The sequence below is a fragment of the Nomascus leucogenys genome, chromosome 3 (assembly GCF_006542625.1).
Source record: "Nomascus leucogenys isolate Asia chromosome 3, Asia_NLE_v1, whole genome shotgun sequence".
Taxonomy (NCBI): Eukaryota; Metazoa; Chordata; class Mammalia; order Primates; family Hylobatidae; genus Nomascus; species Nomascus leucogenys.
Window position 1 is genome coordinate 38883042 of NC_044383.1, and position 17614 is coordinate 38900655.

A 17614-nucleotide genomic window follows, 5' to 3' on the forward strand; every position below is an offset into this window, starting at 1 on the left:
ACGTGTACAGCTTTTCAACTGAGGATAGGCCACAAGATGCATTAAGTATTAAACTCCACACAAATGACACAGGATAAAATAGGAAATCTGAAATCAATGTTGGTTAAAGAAATTGATTTTACAATCAAAATTGACCACACGAAGTCAACTTCAACTTTAGATGAGTTTCCTCACAAATTCTATCAAATTGAAGGAAGCAAAAACACCAGCCTTACAACTCTCTCAGAAACAGGAGGAAGAAAGAACACTTCCTGATTTGTTGTAGAACACCATTCCCACCCTGACACCAAACATGGCAAAGGAATCATATGAAATAACATAACAGTATGTCTCAAGAGCATGTTTATACAAAGTGTTAACAAAAGGTACATATATTGATACAGCAATATATGACAAGAACAAGACAGCATAACCAATGGTATTTATCAACAGAAAGGCATATTAAGTTTTTAAAATCCATATTTGAAGTCCACCTTTGTTAACTAAATTATCATTTAGTTAACATAGCATAAATTCACCTCAATACACTCAAGAAAACCATTTGAAAAAATTCATCACCATTTCATTATGGGGGAAAAAAACTCTCAGCAAAATTAAAATAGAAGGGGATTTCCTGTATGTAATAAAGTTTATCTATAAAGAGTCTGAACTAGCTTTATCTTTAATGGTGAAGGATAGAAAAATTTCCCAACAGTTTTAAGAACAAGGTAAGCTCTCATCACTTCTACTCTACATTAGGTAAAGGACTTAGTTAGTGCAACACGACAAAGAAAAGATAAAACAAATCAGAATATTAGAAAGGAAGAAATAAAATTTTCCCTCTTCACAAAGGCATGAACTTATATGTAGAAAACTTAACCCATTTGTTCTTAAAAACTACTTGCAATAAAATGTGCCTGAGACTGGTTTTAATCAGGTATGGTGGGACACGCAGACACAGAAACTCTTGTCATGAAGAGGTTTTTACTCACCATTCGCTACAAACAAGATTCCCCACATGATGCAGGCCAAATGGGAAGCACCCATGTTGGTCAGGAGCCAGAAGAGGGGCATAGGAGAAGCAGGAGCAAAAGCCTTTGTTGAAGTTTCTGTGGGAAAGAACGGGCAAGACCAAGTAGGTAAGCTGAGTAAGTTTAGGACTGGCTAGTTTGAATTATCTCAGCAGGCTCTGGGGTGTAGGAACTGATCCTAGCTGCCATGGGATGATTAGGACAGGAATATTGTGTCTTGGAGTGTAAGAGCCAGATAGAGAAGATGGGTGAAAGTATGGACTCAGGATTGCTTGGTCTGCATGGCATGCTCACAGGAAAGTCATTTACTATCTCTAGGAATTAGTTAACCCCGAGAGGGAGAAGCAATCTCTCCCTGGTCAGTGAGGACCCAGATGATAAAACTTTGTAAAACATAGAAAATAAAAAGCACAATTAGAACGATTTGTTCTCTGATGGTTTGACATCATATTAAGGAAACTTTAAGGTGATAATAGTGGGGACTTTTAAAGAGTAGGGCATAGGTTGCCCTCAACAGCACAGAAAATATTGTGTTATGACAGTAGAAAGGAGCAACACAACTAGAGGTATAGGGAGTCCTAAGTTCCTGCTTATATGGCATTAGTCAATAAAATGGGTATAAAATTTTGGGGGGTTTCTAACAATATCTTTGTGGAGCTGTAAAGTGAAAATATGAGTTTGACAATAATATCTTATTGTATTTCTCAAGTTTAGGTGGCAGGTCCACCAGTTATATTGTTGGAGAGTATGAGCTAATAAGTTAGTAAAGTACATGTAAAGTGATGTGGTTATTGTTTGTAACTAAGGGGAAAAGGGGGTTATAGTTAGAGATGCAGGGCAGAAGGCATGGTGAAAGCTGGAGAAGTGTTAATGGGAGAAGGCATGGAGGAGTGCATGGCTCTCTCTCCAGGGTCCAAGGGGTTAACTGAGATGAGGCAGGTGTTCCCTGGGGAAAGCAATAATCTCCTCTAATTTTTAGAATGGCAGATAGTATTAACCCTGTCTTAGTCCCTTTGGGCTACTATAACAAAAATGCCTTAGACCAGATGAGTTATAAACAATGGAAATTTATTTCTCACAGTACTTGAGGCAGGGAAATCCAAGATCATCCTAGATACTGAAACCTCTGCCCCAGCAACACCCATGGATTACTTTTCTCAAGGCACAAATTGAACACAGGACATTTATCACTTTTCTTTCTCTGGTATTAGAGGTCCTATTATGTTTCTGAGATTGTTGACTGTTTAGCTGGCAGATTCAGCATCTGCTGTGGGGCCAATTTCTGATTCATAGATGGCTCCTTCTTGTTGTGTTCACACATAACAGGAGGGACAAAGGAGCTCTCTGGAGCCTCTTTTATCAGGGCATTATCCCATTCACCTCCAAGAGGCCCCACCTTCAAATGCCATCACACTGGGGATTAGGTTTCAACATATGAATTTTGGAGGGACGCAACCATTCAGTCAATAGCAAACCTCTACCAGATTTTCCTTTAGGCATAGGAGTGTAAGGACGTACATTTTGGCAGACAGCAAGAATACCAGGATCATAGGCTAAACAGTCAACAATCTCAGAAACATAATAGGACCTCTAATACCAGAGAAAGAAAAGTGATAAATGTCCTGTGTTCAATTTGTGCCTTGAGAAAAGTAATCCATGGGTGTTGCTGGGGCAGAGGTTTCAGTATCTAGGATGAAATCATCCCTGATAAAAGGGTGAAGTCATCTCCAATGATTAGGTCTTGGACTTGAGTGATGTCATCTGAGGTGATGTAATCTCCAGCAGTGAACTCCTGGGCCAAGGTGATGTTATCTGGGATGTGGGATCATGGTGTCCCTTCTAAGGGCATACATATTTGAGTGAATATGGGTCTTCATATTTACCATGCTTGGTTGAAACAATGGCCTATGGCCAGGTGTAGTGGCTTACACCTGTAATCCCGGCACTTCGGGAGGCCACAGCGGGTGGATCGCTTGAGCCCAGGAGTTAAGAGACCAGCTTGGGAAACATAGTGAAACCCTGTCTCTACCAAAAATACAAACATTTTCTGGGTATGGTGGCATGCACATGTGGTCCCAACTACTCAGGAGGCTGAGATGGAAGGATCGCTTGAGCCTGGGAGGTCGAGACTGCAGTGAGCTATGATCATGCCACTGCGCTCCAGCCTGGGTGACAGAGCAAGATCTTGTCTCAAAAAAAAAAAAGAGAAGAGGAAGAGGAAGAGGAAGAAGAAGAAGAAGAAGAAGAAGAAGGAGGAGGAGGAGGAGGAGGAGGAGGAGGAGGAGGAGGAAGAAGAAGGAAGAAGAAGAAGAAGAAGAAGAAGAAGAAGAAGAAGAAGAAGAAGAAAGAAGAAAGAAGAAGAAGAAGAAGAAGAAGAAGAAGAAGGAGAAGAAGAAGAAGAAGAAGAAGAAGGAAGAAGAAAGAAGAAGGAAGAAGAAAGAAGAAGAAGAAGAAGAAGAAAGAAGAAGAAGAAGAAGAAGAAGAAGAAGAAGAAGAAGAAGAAGAAGAAGAAGAAGAAGAAGAAGAAGAAGAAGAAGAAGAAGAAAAGAAAAAGGTAACAATGTCTTATTTGAAGAGCTTAGGGCTCCATATTATAAACCAATGAAAGCACCCAGACTACTAGTAATAAGGCCAACAGTCACCAGAATCATATGTAGCTGCACTAGACAGGTTTTTGTTTCTTAGTTTTCCTGTAGTTTTTTTGTGGAAGTTTACGCTCAAATGGGTCCCCTATGAGATGAGCAGCTGCCCGGCCCGTGGGACAGTCTATGGTTTTTTCTTCTTAAGTATTTCTACAATCTATGTATTTATTTTTAGCATAAAATACATTCTTATATGAGTGGTTTTACTTTGCTCACTTTGCATTTTTCAAAAATGGAGTGCTGGCAAATTCCGTTTCTGGTGAGGGTTCACTTTCTGGTTCATACATGGCTCCTTCTCTCTGTGTTCACACATAACAGAAGGGACACGGGGACTTTCCTCACTTTGCACTTTTTTTAATTAAAAAAATTTCTTAATTTTTTTTAAATGCAAAGTGAAGAAAGTAAAACCACTCATAAAAGTATTTAAATGACAAATAATAATTGTATATATTTATGGGGTGCAATGCAATATTTTTATATATGTATTTGACATATATGTATATTGTGGAATGATTAAATCAAGCTAATTAACATATCCATCACCTCACCTACTTATTTTTATATGGTGTGAATATTTTAAAATCTACTCTTGCAGCAATTTTGAAATATCCTGAATGTAATATAATTTTTAGGATAGTCATAGTAAATTAATATTATTTAAGTTATTCTCATTTGTGATGGTTAACATGATGTGTCAACTTGTTTAGGCTGTAGTACCCAGGTTATTCAATCTAGCAGTAATGTGGTATTGCTGTAGAGGTATTCTGTAGATATAGTTAACATTTATAGTCACTTGATTTTCAGCAAAGGAGATTATCCTTGATCATGTGGACAGGGCTCATCCAATTAATGAAAGGCCTTTAAGAGCAAAACCTGCCACCTTAACTTGAAAATTTTAGACCCATTTTATTGACTAATGCCAAATAAGTGGGAACTTAGGACTCCTTATACCTCTAGTTGTGTTGCTCCTTTCTACTGAAGTAGAAGGAATTCCACCTAGGAACTACAGCATTGTGTTTTTGCCCAAGAGTTTCCAGCCTCCATGGTTGCCCTATAGATTTTGGACTTGTCAGCCCATACAAACAGGTAAGCCAATCCGTGTGTGTGTGTGTGTGTGTATGTGTGTGTGTGTGTGTGTGTGTGTGTTTCCTATTGGTTCTGTTTCTCTGAAGAAACCTCGATAACACAGATTTTAGTATGTAGAGTGGTTCTAAAGGAACAGAATCTTAAGGATGAGTTTTCTAAATTGGTTCTGGTCTGTCTGAAATTGGTTCTGTCATCTGATTAGATTTAAAGGTACTAATGACTTTATTTCCAGTGATAATGAAATCATTGGTCATGGCATAATGTGGCAATAGAAATATGCAAGATATTGCCATTGGATACTCATAGTTAAATATTTATAAAGGGCAAGGTCTGAGTGCCACATATTTGATACCTTAGGACATGTTAGTAAAAATAATGAATATAATGACTGGCTGGCTGCTCTTAACTGCTCTGGAGAAAGTGGGGATAGAAAAGGATGATCTCAGGGCTTCAAATTCTCAACTCAGGGCTTCAAATTCCACATAAGCTCCACATAAATGACCTGAAAGTGTCTATGTCTGCCTTAAAAGAAATGCTTAAGGCAGGGTGCAGTAGCTCATGGCTGTAATTCCAGCAATTTGGAAGGCCAAGGTGGGTGTATCACTTGAGCCCAGGAGTTTGAGACTAGCCTGAGCAATATGGCAAAACCCCATCTCTACAAAAAAAAAAAAAAAAAAAAAAAAAAAAAAATTAGCCTGTTGTGGTGGAGTGTGCTACAGTACCAGCTATTCAGGAGGCTGAGGTGAGAGGATCACTTGAGCCCAGGAGGTTCAGGCTGCAGCGGGTTGTGGTCACACCACTGCACTCCAGCTTGGGGAACAGAACTGAGACTCCATCTCAAAAAAAAAAAGAGAAAGAAATCCTTATCTCCTGTAGCTACAAGACTAAGATTGCTGAAAACCAAACCCAGACTTTCATCCTGTAAGTGGCAAAATTACAACACAAATTGAATTCTGAACATTTCGGGGTGTCTTCTGTTAAAGAGAGGGCCTGGACTTGGAAGGAATGGAATTGTGAACATTGGAATAGGAGCATACAAAGCAGATCCCAATGCAGCTGGGGAGACTGAACCTTAAAATCTGTTGTGTCTCCTTTGCCAGTAGAAGCAGCCCTTCAGCCCTGTCTGTGGAGGTTATTATTGTTTTGCCTGAAGAACCTGTAATGGCCTCCCTTGAGGCCTTGCATGGCACTGCAGGGCCCCAATCAACCTGCTTTGCATCTAGACCTACAATTAGACTCAAGCCCCAGCAGGCCTGGAAGGGTAACCCATGAAGAGGTAGCCTAAACACCAAAATGATTGCATGATATTTCCAATTCATGCAGATAGTAATCTGGGGAATATATGTAAGAGTGGAAACTAAGAGTGTGGGATAATGGTGAGTGGAATACAAAGTTGGATCAGACCAATTTATTGACATGAGTTCACTAGCAGAAATTCCAAATTCAATGTTGTAGCTTGATGGGCTAGAAAGAGCCTAAAAGTTTGTTTGGTTGGTGGTTGCTTGGCTGAAACACAGAATAAAAAATGGCCTACACTAAACAAAGTTAATGTGCCAGAACTGCTTGGTACACTGTAGAGGAAGGGATTCAAAGACTTAGAGAAACTCAAATGTCAGAATGAATTTATCTTATCAGAACTGCTCACACATCCCCAGTGGGGTCCAGTGGATCACCATTCAGCACAGCTATGAGAAGTAAATTTGTAAGGGGATCCCCAGCATCCTTGAAGAACTCTGTGGTTTTTCTTCTCTATAAGTTAGAAATTACAATGCAAACTGAACCAGAATCCTTCAATGCAATGAGGATAATTGAATCCCAGGTTAACAAGGTCCAAATTGTAGCACTTAGCCACCAAAGACAAAAGGTTCATAGTTATCATAATGGACAGTGGAGTTAAAGCAATAATCAGAATAAACTGACTCTTATCTACTTATGGCACTGGTCACAGTGTCCCTACAATAGGAATGGTTGACCGGTCTACCAAATTCTCAGCTGGTCTGTATAGACAATAGGAGAGTTCTAGAGTGAGTGAACAGAAGTCTAACTTGAATCACCCAAACATTGAGTCATGACCCCTCAATCTATTCCCGGATTTGAGACAGTTTGCAGACCGAGAACCCAATGAAGAGGCATCCAGTTCCTCTTAAAGAATTGCCCTGCTAAATTCCCAAAAATGTATACTGTGAATCTTTCTTCCAGACTTTCCCAAAGTCTGATGTCTTACCACAGTGAATGAAGTTACTGTAACTGGATCTAAATTGACAGTGATTCTGAGTGACCCCAAATACCACTTTGACCCACCAGTCAGAGTAAAATCTTATGGAAGTCAGGTGATCAATGGAGGTTTAGCTCAGGTCTGTCTCCCAGTGAGCCCAGCAGGGTTTCAAAATCATCTTGTGTTTATTTCCCCTGTTCCAGAATGCATAATGTAAATAAATGTACTCAGCAACTGGTAGGATTCCCAGATTGCTTCCCCAAGCTATATAGTGGCAGCTATTATGGTAGGAAAGACCAAGTAGAAGTCCCTAGAACTTCCTGTACCTAGGAAAATGGAAACCAAAAGCAATACCACATTCCTGGAAGGATTGCAGTGATTATTTTCACCATCAGGAATTGAAAGATGCAGGGATGGTGATTCCCACCACATCCTCACTCAACTCACCTATTTGGCCTATGAAGAAAACAAACGGATCTGGAGAATGACAGTGAATTATCACAATCTTAACCAGGTGGCAACTCCATCTAAAGCCATTGTTCCAGATATGATTTCATTGTTTGAGCAAAATCAAGACATCCTCTGATAACTGGTATGCAGCTATTGGCCTGGCAAATACTTTTTTTGATACATGTTAGTAAATACCGCCAGAATCAGTTTGTTTTAAGCTGGGAAAGCCAGTACCAGCCCTTTCACTCTCCTACTTCAGGAGTCTATCAATTTTCCAAACTTGTGTCATAATTTAACCCATAGGCACTTTGATCACCTTTCCCTTCTCTAAGGCATCACAATTACATTGATGATATTACATTGCCTGGACCTACATGAAGAAGTGGCCCAAATGCCCATTGTCCCCACTCCGGATACATTACCTTCTCTCTTCCAGCCTACTATGGCCTCACAGAGAGTTTCCTATGATCAGGTGACTAAGGAAGAGAAAACTTGGGCCAGGTTTACAGGTAGTTCAGCATGGCATGCAGGCATCACCTGAAAGTGGACAGCTGAAGCACTACAACACCTTTCTGGAACATCCCTGAAGGTCAGTGATGAGGCAACATGCTCCAGGTAGGTAGAACTTCAAGCAGTGCACCTACTTGTTCATTTTGCTTGGAAGGCCAGAGGTACAAGTCTATACCATTTCATGAGCTGTGGCCAGTGGCTTTACTGGGTAGACAAGGGTTTGGAAGAAAAATATTTAGAAAATTAGTAACTAGGACAGCTGGGGTTGAAGTATCTGGAAAGAACTCTCTGAATGGAAAAAGAGTAAGAAGATATTTGTGCCCATGTCAGTGCACACTACAAGGTGACCTTGGCAGGGAAGGATTTTAATCATCAGGGGGATACGATGACCCTTTTTGTGAATACTAGTTAGCCTCTCCTCAGCTACTCCTGTTATTGCTTAATTGGCTCATGAAGAAAGTAGCTATAGTGCCAGGACAAAGGTTATGCATGGGCTAAGCAACATGGACTTCCACTAACCAAGGCCAACTTGGCTACAGCCACTGCTGAGTGTTCAACTTGCCAACAGAGACCAACACTGAGCCTCAGCATGGCTCCATTCCTCAGGGTGATCAGCCAGACATCTAGTAGCAGGTTGATTATACTTAACCACATTCATCATGGAAAGAGCAGCATTTTGTTCTTACCATAATAAACACTTACTCTGGATACAATGCATCTGCCAAAGCACCATCTTTAAACTTACAGAATAGAGTGTCTTATCCACCCATCATGGTAAGCCACAAAGCATTACTTCTGATCAAGGAACTCACTTCACTACAAATGAAGTGCAATGATGGGTCCATGCTTATAGAATTCATTGGTCTTACCATGTTCCCCATCATCTTGAAACAGTTGGCATGATAGAATGCTGTTATGGCCTTTGGAAGAAACCTACAGTGCCAAGTTGGTGACAATATCTTGCATGACTGGAGCAGTGTCCTCCAGGAGGATGTATATGCTCTAAATCAGCATTCACCATACAAAGCTGTTGCTTCCCTAGCAAGGATTAATGGGTCCAGAAATCAAGGTATGAAAATGAGAATAGCATCACTCACTATTCCCCCTAGTGATCCACTAGCAAAATTTTTTTTTTAATTTTTATTTTTATTATTATACTTTAGGTTTTAGGGTACATGTGCACAATGTGCAGGTTTGTTACATATGTATCCATGTGCCATGTTGATTTCCTGCATCCATTAACTCATCATTTAGCATTAGGTATATCTCCTAATGCTGTCCCTCCCCTCTCCCCCAACCCCACAACAGTCCCTGGAGTGTGGTGTTTCTCTTCGTGTGTCCATGAGTTCTCATTGTTCAATTCCCACCTATGAGTGAGAACATGCGGTGTTTGGTTTTTTTTCCTTGCAATAGTTTACTGAGAATGATGGTTTCCAGTTTCATCCATGTCCCTACAAAGGACATGAACTCATCATTTTTTATGGCTGCATAGTATTCCATGGTGTAACATAGTGCTAGAAGTTCTGGCCAGAGCAATCAGGCAGGAGAAGGAAATAAAGGGTATTCAATTAGAAAAAGAGGAAGCCAAATTGTCCCTGTTTGCAGATGACATGATTGTATATCTAGAAAACCCCATCGTCTCAGCCCAAAATCTCCTTAAGCTGATTAGCAACTTCAGCAAAGTCTCAGGATACAAAATCAATGTACAAAAATCACAAGCATTCTTGTACACCAATCACAGACAAACAGAGAGCCAAATCATGGTGAACTCCCATTCACAATTGCTTCAAAGAGAATAAAATACCTAGGAATCCAACTTACAAGGGATGTGAAGGACCTCTTCAAGGAGAACTACAAACCACTGCTCAATGAAATAAAAGAGGATACAAACAAATGGAAGAACATTCCATGCTCATGGGTTGGAAGAATCAATATCGTGAAAATGGCCATACTGCCCAAGGTAATTTATAGATTCAATGCCATCCCCATCAAGCTACCAATGACTTTCTTCACCGAATTGGAAAAAACTACTTTAAAGTTCATATGGAACCAAAAAAGAGCCCGCATCGCCAAGTCAATCCTAAGCCGCTAGCAAAATTTTTTATTCCTGTTTCTATAACTTTATGCTCTGCTAGTCTAGACACCTTAGTTTTAGACAGAATTGTTCCCACCAGGAGACACAACAATAATTCCATTAAACTATAAGTTAAAATTCCCACTCAGCCACTTTGGGCTCCACATTCTTCTGAATCAACAGGCAAAAAAGGAAGATACTACACTGGCTGAGGTGACTGATCCTGATTACCAAAGAGAAACTGAGCTGCTACTACACAATGAAGGTATGAAGAACATGTATGGAATACAGAGCATTCTTTTAGAGTGTCTCTTAGTACTACCATGATGAAAGTCAATGAAAAACTACAAAAGACCAATTCAGGCAAGACTCCCTATGGCTCAGACTGTTTAGGAATACAGGTTTGGTCACTCCACTAAGCAAAGAACCACTGTCAGTTGAGGTGCTTGCTGAAGGCAAATGTGAGATGGATAGTCGAAGGAGGCAGTCATAAATACCAGCTATGACCATATAACAATTTGCAAAACTGAGGACTATAATTATGAGTGTTTTTTCCTTATTTTATCAAAAACTTCATATATACAAGTATTAGTGTTTTTATTTTCTTCTTTCTCTTATTCCTTTGTCATCTAACATAAGATATTTTCATAATAGTTCACTTTGTATCACAGTATTTAAGTTACAGAAAATTAAAGAAGAATGAACATCATTCAAATACTTGCATTGTTCTCTGGGTGAAGAATTAGCATGTTTACAGTTGTATACAGGATAGCTATGTCATGTTAGGTGGAAGTATGACTTGGTTATTGTTATTATTTAGAGATTAGGTATGATTTAAGATGTGTATAGGTGCCAAGTTGATAAGGAGTGAACTGCAATAAACTGAGATTTATGGGTCAATTTGGCCAGGCTATAGTACCGAGTTATGTAATCAAACACTAATCTAGATGTTTCTATGAAGGTATTTTGTAGACAGGATAAATGTCTATAATCGGTTGACCTTAAGTAAAGACGTATTTCCTTGATAATGTGTTTGGACTTTATCCAATTCGTTGAAAGGCCTTAAGAACAAAACTGAGGTTTGCCTGAGGATGAAATTCTACTGTGGAATGTGGTGTCAGCTCCTGCCCAAAAGTTTCCAGCCTGTGAGCCTGCCCTACAAATTTTAGACTTACCTAGCCAGGTTGCACAATAATGTAAGCCAACTTCTTGCACAATAATGTAAGCCAATTTCTTGCAATAATCACTCTCTCTCTCTCTCTCTCTCTCTCTCACTCTCTAGCTCTCTCTCTCAGTCTCTTTCTCTCTTTCCCCTCCTGGCCTCCCACTCACTCTCTATCTCTCAGTAGGAGATATGTATAATCTTCTACTGGTTCTTGGTTCTTTTTCTCAGGTAGAATCCTGACGGACAGAGAATATGTCAGTTCTCTCCAAAAAAGTTAATACCACAAATGGATAAATTTATGGAAAATAATTAACCTTAACGCCTACCTCACACCAAATACCAAAATTAATATTAGGTTTAGACATGAATGTTAAATTTATACATTTCCTAGAAGAAAACTAATAATATATCTTCATAATCTTGAGGCAAAAATGTCTTTAAAAGTTTATTGCATAGAAAGATCCTATTTAAAAAATGAAAATATAAGCCACAGGCTGGGAGAAAATATTCACAAGACATATACCCAACAAAGGACTTATATCCAGAATACATACAAAGAATCTGTTTTTTTTTTTTTTGAGATGGAGTCTTGCTCTGTTGCCAGGCTGGAGTACAGAGGCACATTCTCAGCTCACTACAACCTCCACATCGCAGGTTCAAGCAATTCCCCTGCCTCAGCCTCCCAAGTAGATGGGACTACAGGTGCATGCCACCACGTCCAGATAATTTTTTGTATTTTAGTAGAGATGGGGTTTCACCATATTGGCCAGGCTGGTATTGAACTCCTGACATTGTGATCCTCCTGCCTTGGCCTCCCAAAGTGCTGGGATTACAGGTGTGAGCCACCACACCCAGCCAAGAATCTTAGTAAATCAATAGTGAAGAGACAAATCATCCAATTTAAAAATGGACAGAAGAAACAGATGCTTCACAAGAGGATATATGAATGGCCAATATGCATAAGAAAACATCATCAACAGCACAGATTAATTTCAAAAACATACCTCTTAGCAAAAAAGATCATATACCTAGGATACATACTATATTATTTCACATAAATTTCAAGAAATAAAAATTTTAATTTATGGTAATAAAAATCAGACAAGTATTCCTTTAGGACAACTGGGGACAGCAATTGACTAGAGGGAACACAATAGAACTTTCAGAGGTAATGAATGATAATGTTCTCTATCCCGATTTGGGTGGTTGTTACATAAGTGCAGACACCTTTTGAAACTCATCAAATTGTACACAAGATATGTACATTTTTCAGGAAAAGGAGAGTATCTTCAATAAATAGTGTTGGGAAAACTGGATTTTCACATGCAGAAAAATAAAATTGGACCCTTATCTCACACTATAAACAAAAATCAATTCAACATGGATTAAATACTTAAAAAAGACCAGAAACTCTAAAACTACTAGAAGAAAACATACAAGAGTTTGAGACCAGCCTGGGCAACATAGCAAAATCCCACCTCTACAAAAACAATACAAAAATTAGCCAGGTATAGTGGGGTGCACCTGTAGTCTCAGACACTCAGGGGGCTGAGGTAGAAGGATCACTTGAGCCCCGGAGTTCATGGCTGCAGCGAACTGTGATGATGCCACTGCACTCCAGCCTGTGCAACAGAACAAGACTTGTCTCAAAAAGAAAGAAAGAAAGAGAGAGAGAGAGAGAGAGAGAGAAAGAAAGAAAGAAAGAAAGAAAGAAAGAAAGAAAGAAAGAAAGAGAAAACAAACCTAAGGTATCCAGTTTCTCACAAGGACTCACTAGGCAGATGGCTAGACCCATGGAAAGTGAGGAAAGCAGGGTGGGGTGACAGTCCACCCAGGAGTGGCATGGAGCCAGGGGAGCCCCCACTCCCAACCAAGGGAGGGAGCGAGTGACTGTGCAACCTTGCCCAGGAAACCATTCTTTTCCCAGGGATCTTTGAGACCCAACAGAGCAGGAGATCCCCTCATGGGGATCATCACCAGGACCTTGGGTCCAAAGCACAGAGCTGTGTGGCATCTCAGCAGAGCAGCCATTCATTCATTCAGCATGCAGAGAACCCCAGAAGTTTTGCATATTCCAGCCCCAGGAATTCTGACAAGGCAGGAGATCTCATGCATGCCCCTAGGAAGGAGCTAAATCCAGGGCGCCAAGTGGCATCATTCTGTGAGCCCCACTCCCATGGCATCTCACAAATCAAGGCCCACTGGCTTGGAATTCCAGCCAGCCTGTGGCAGTGGGCTGGAGATGGCCTGACATGGACTGAGTTTAGAGGAGTGTGGAGAGGTGGCTGCCATATCTGTGGTTGGAGTTGGCCACTCTAGCCTGCCAGTACGGGGGGGCTGGGAGAAATTCCCCACAATGCAGCACAGCTGCTGTACCTGATAGCAGGCCTCCTCCTTCTTTAAGTGGGACCTCAATCCATCCTTCTTCACTGGGTGGGGCCTCCCTGCAGGAATTTCAGCAACTCCAGCCAGGGTTATACAAAGAGAACTCTGATGTCTCCCTGAAACAGAGTCCCCAGGGGGAGGGGCAGCTGCTCTCTCTGCAGTTCAGCAGACTTAGTCTTTCCAGGCTGCTGGCTCTGGAGAGACCGGAGGTCAGCATAGCATACTTGCTCTGCCAAGGGGCAGTCAGACTGCTTCTTTAAGTGGATCCCCATGTCTGTTTCTCATGTCTGTGTGAGACCTCCCAAAAGGGATCTCCAGAAACCTCTTACAGGAGCATTCTGGCCAGCAACAGGTTGGTGCCCCAGGGACAGAGCTCCCAGAGGAAGGAACAGGCTGTCATCTTTGCCATTTCACAGGCTTTCCATTGATACTTCCAGGTGCAGGAGGGTCCAAGGTGACTAGGGTCTGGAGTGGACCACTACCTAGGAAACTGCAGCAGTCCCACAGAAGACTGGCCTAACAGTTGAAACACACACAGTAGGTGGGTTCCAAGATGGCCAAATAGCAACAGCTCCAGTCTACAGCTACCAGTGTGAGTGAAGCAGAAGACGGGTGATCTCTGCATTTCCAACAGAGGTACCAGGATTATCTCACTGGGGCTTGTCAGACAGTGGGTGCAGGACACTGGGTGCAGCCCACCGAGCAAGAGCCAAAGCAGGGCGAGGTATCACCTCACCTGGGAAGTACAAGGTATCAGGGAATTCCCTTTCCTAGCCAATGGAAGCTGTGACAGACGGCACCTGGAAAATTGGGTCACTCTCACTCTAATACTGCACTTTTCCAATGGTCTTAGCAAACAGCACACCAGGAGATTATATCCTGCACCTGGCTCAGAGGGTCCCACGCTTATGGAGCCTCACTCATTGCTAGCACAGCAGTCTGAGATCGAACCGCAAGGCAGCAGCAAGCCTGGGGGAGGGGTGCAAACCATTGCTGAGGCTTGAGTAGGTAAACAAAGCTGACAGGAAGCTCAAACTGGGTCGAGCCCACCGCAGCTCAAGGAGACCTGCCTGCCTCTGTAGACTCCACCTCTGGAGGCAAGACATAGCTGAACAAAGGCAGCAGAAACTTCTGCAGACCTAAATGTCCCTGTCTGACAGCTTTGAAGAGAGTAGTGGTTCTCCCAGCATGGAGTTTGAGATCTGAGAACAGACAGACTGCCTCCTCAAGTGGGTCCCTGGCCCCCGAGTAGCCTAACTGGGAGGCATATCCCAGTAGGGGCAGACTGACACCTCACACGACCGGGTACCCCTCTGAGATGAATCTTCCAGAGGAAGGATCAGGCAGCAACATTTGCTGTTCTGCAATATTCGCTGTTCTGCAGCCTCCACTGGTGATACCCAGGCAAACAGGGTCTGCAGTGGACCTCCAGCAAACTCCAACAGACCTGCAGCTGAGGGTCCTGACTGTTAGAAGAAAACTAAAAAGCGGAAAGGACATCCACACTAAAACCCCATCTGAACGTCACCATTATCAAAGACCAAAGATAGATAAAACCACAAAGATGGGGAGAAAACAGAGCAGAAAAGCTGAAAATTCTAAAAACCAGAGCACCTCTTCTCCTCCAAAGGAATGCCGCTCCTTGCCAGCAATGGAACAAAGCTGGATGGAGAATGATATTGACAAGTGGACAGACGAAGGCTTCAGACAATCAAACTTCTCTGAGCTAAAGCAGGATGTCCCTTTGAACCCACTGCAAAGCAGCTAAAAACCTTGAAAAACGATTAGATGACGGCCAGGTGCGGTGGCTCACGCTTGTAATCCCAGCACTTTGGGAGGCTGAGGCGGGCGGATCACGAGGTCAGGAGATCGAGACCACGGTGAAACCCCGTCTCTAATAAAAATACAAAAAATTAGCCGGGCGTGGTGGCAGGTGCCTGTAGTCCCAGCTACTTGGAGAGGCTGAGGCAGGAGAATGGCGTGAACCCGGGAGGCAGAGCTTGCAGTGAGCCGAGATCGCGCCACCACACTCCAGCCTGGGTGACAGAGCAAGACTCCGTCTCAAAAAAAAAAAAAAAAAAAAAAAAAAAAGAAAAACGATTAGATGAATGGCTAACTAGAATAACCAGTGGAGAGAAGTTCTTAAATGACCTGATGGAGCTGAAAACAATGGCACGAGAACTACGTGACACATGCACAAGCTTCAGTAGCCAATTTGATCAACTGGAAGAAAGAGTATCAGTGATTGAAGATCAAATGAATGAAAAGCGAGAAGACAAGTTTAGAGAAAAAAGAGTAAAAAGAAACAAACAAAGACCTCCAAGAAATATGGGACTATGTGAAAAGACCAAATCTACATCTGATTGGTGTACCTGAAAGTGATGGGGAGAATGGAACCAAGTTGGAAAACACTCTGCAGGATATTATCCAGGAGAACTTCCCCAACCTAGCAAGGCAGGCCAACATTCAAATTCAAGAAATACAGAGAATACCACAAAGATACTCCTTGAGAAGAGCAACTCCAAGACACATAATTGTCAGATTCACCAAAATTGAAATGAAGGAAAAAAGTGAAGGGCAGCCAGAGAGAAAGGTCGGGTTACCCACAAAGGGAAGCCTATCAGACTAACAGCAGATCTCTCGGCAGAAACTCTACAAGCCAGAGGAGAGTGGGGGTCAATATTCAACATTCTTAAAGAAAAGAATTTTCAACCCAGAATTTCATATCCAGCAAAACTAAGCTTCATAAGTGAAGGAGAAATAAAATCCTTTACAGACAAGCAAATGCTGAGAGATTTTGTCACCATGAGGTCTGCCCTAAAAGAGCTCCTGCAGGAAGCACTAAACATGGGAAGGAACAACTGGTACCAGCCACTGCAAAAACATACTAAATTGTAAAGACCATCGATGCTAGGAAGAAACTGCATCAACTAATGAGCAAAATAACCAGCTAACATCATAATGACAGAATCAAATTCACACATAATATTAACCTTAAATGTAAATGGGATAAATGCTCCAATTAAAAGACACAGACTGGCAAACTGGATAAAGAGTCAAGAACCATCAGTGTGCTGTATTCAGGAGACCCATCTCATGTGCAGAGACACACACAGGCTCAAAATAAAGGGATGGAGGGAGATCTACCAAGCAAATGGAAAACAAAAAAAAAAAGCAGGCGTTGCAATCCTAGTCTCTGATAAAACAGACTTTAAACCAACAAAGATCAAAAGAGACAAACAAGGCCATTACATAATGGTAAAGGGATCAATTCAACAAGAAGAGCTAACTATCCTAAATATATATGCACTCAATACAAGAGCACCCAGATTCATAAAGCAAGTCCTTAGAGACCTACAAAGAGACATACACTCCCACACAATAATAATGGAAGACTTTAACACCCCACTGTCAACATTAGATAGATGAATGAGACAGAAAGTTAACAAGGATATCCAGGAATTGAGCTCAGCTCTGCACCAAGCAGACCTAATAGACATCCACAGAACTCTCCACCCCAAATCAACAGAATATACATTCTTCTCAGCACCACACCAAACTTATTCCAAAATTGACCACATAGTTGGAAGTAAAGCACTCCTCAGCAAATGTAAAAGAACAGAAATTATAACAAACTGTCTCTCAGACCACAGTGCAATCAAACTAGAACTCAGGATTATGAAACTCACTCAAAACCACTCAACTACATGGAAATTGAACAACCTGCTCCTGAATGACTACTGGGTACATAACGAAATGAAGGCAGAGATAAAGATGTTTTGTAACCAATGAGAACAAAGACACAACATATCAGAATCTCTGGGACACATTCAAAGCAGTATGTAGAAGGAAATTTATAGCAATAAATGCTCACAACAGAAAGCAGGAAAGATCTAAAATTGACACCCTAACATCACAATTAAGAGAACTAGAGAACCAAGAGCAAACACATTCAAAAGCTAGCAGAAGGCAAGAAATAACTAAGATCAGAGCAGAACTGAAGGAGATAGAGACACAAAAAACCCTTCAAAAAATCAATGAATCCAGGAGCTGGTTTTTTGAAAAGATCAACAAAAT

At 41.4% G+C, this 17614-nt stretch overlaps 1 protein-coding gene across 1 annotated transcript in view; it reads right to left on the bottom strand.

The window, feature by feature from the left end:
• Positions 1-17614, bottom strand: part of LOC100601437 (cytochrome P450 2C19) — a 152614-nt gene that overhangs the window by 115264 nt on the left and 19736 nt on the right. The window lies entirely within an intron of this gene.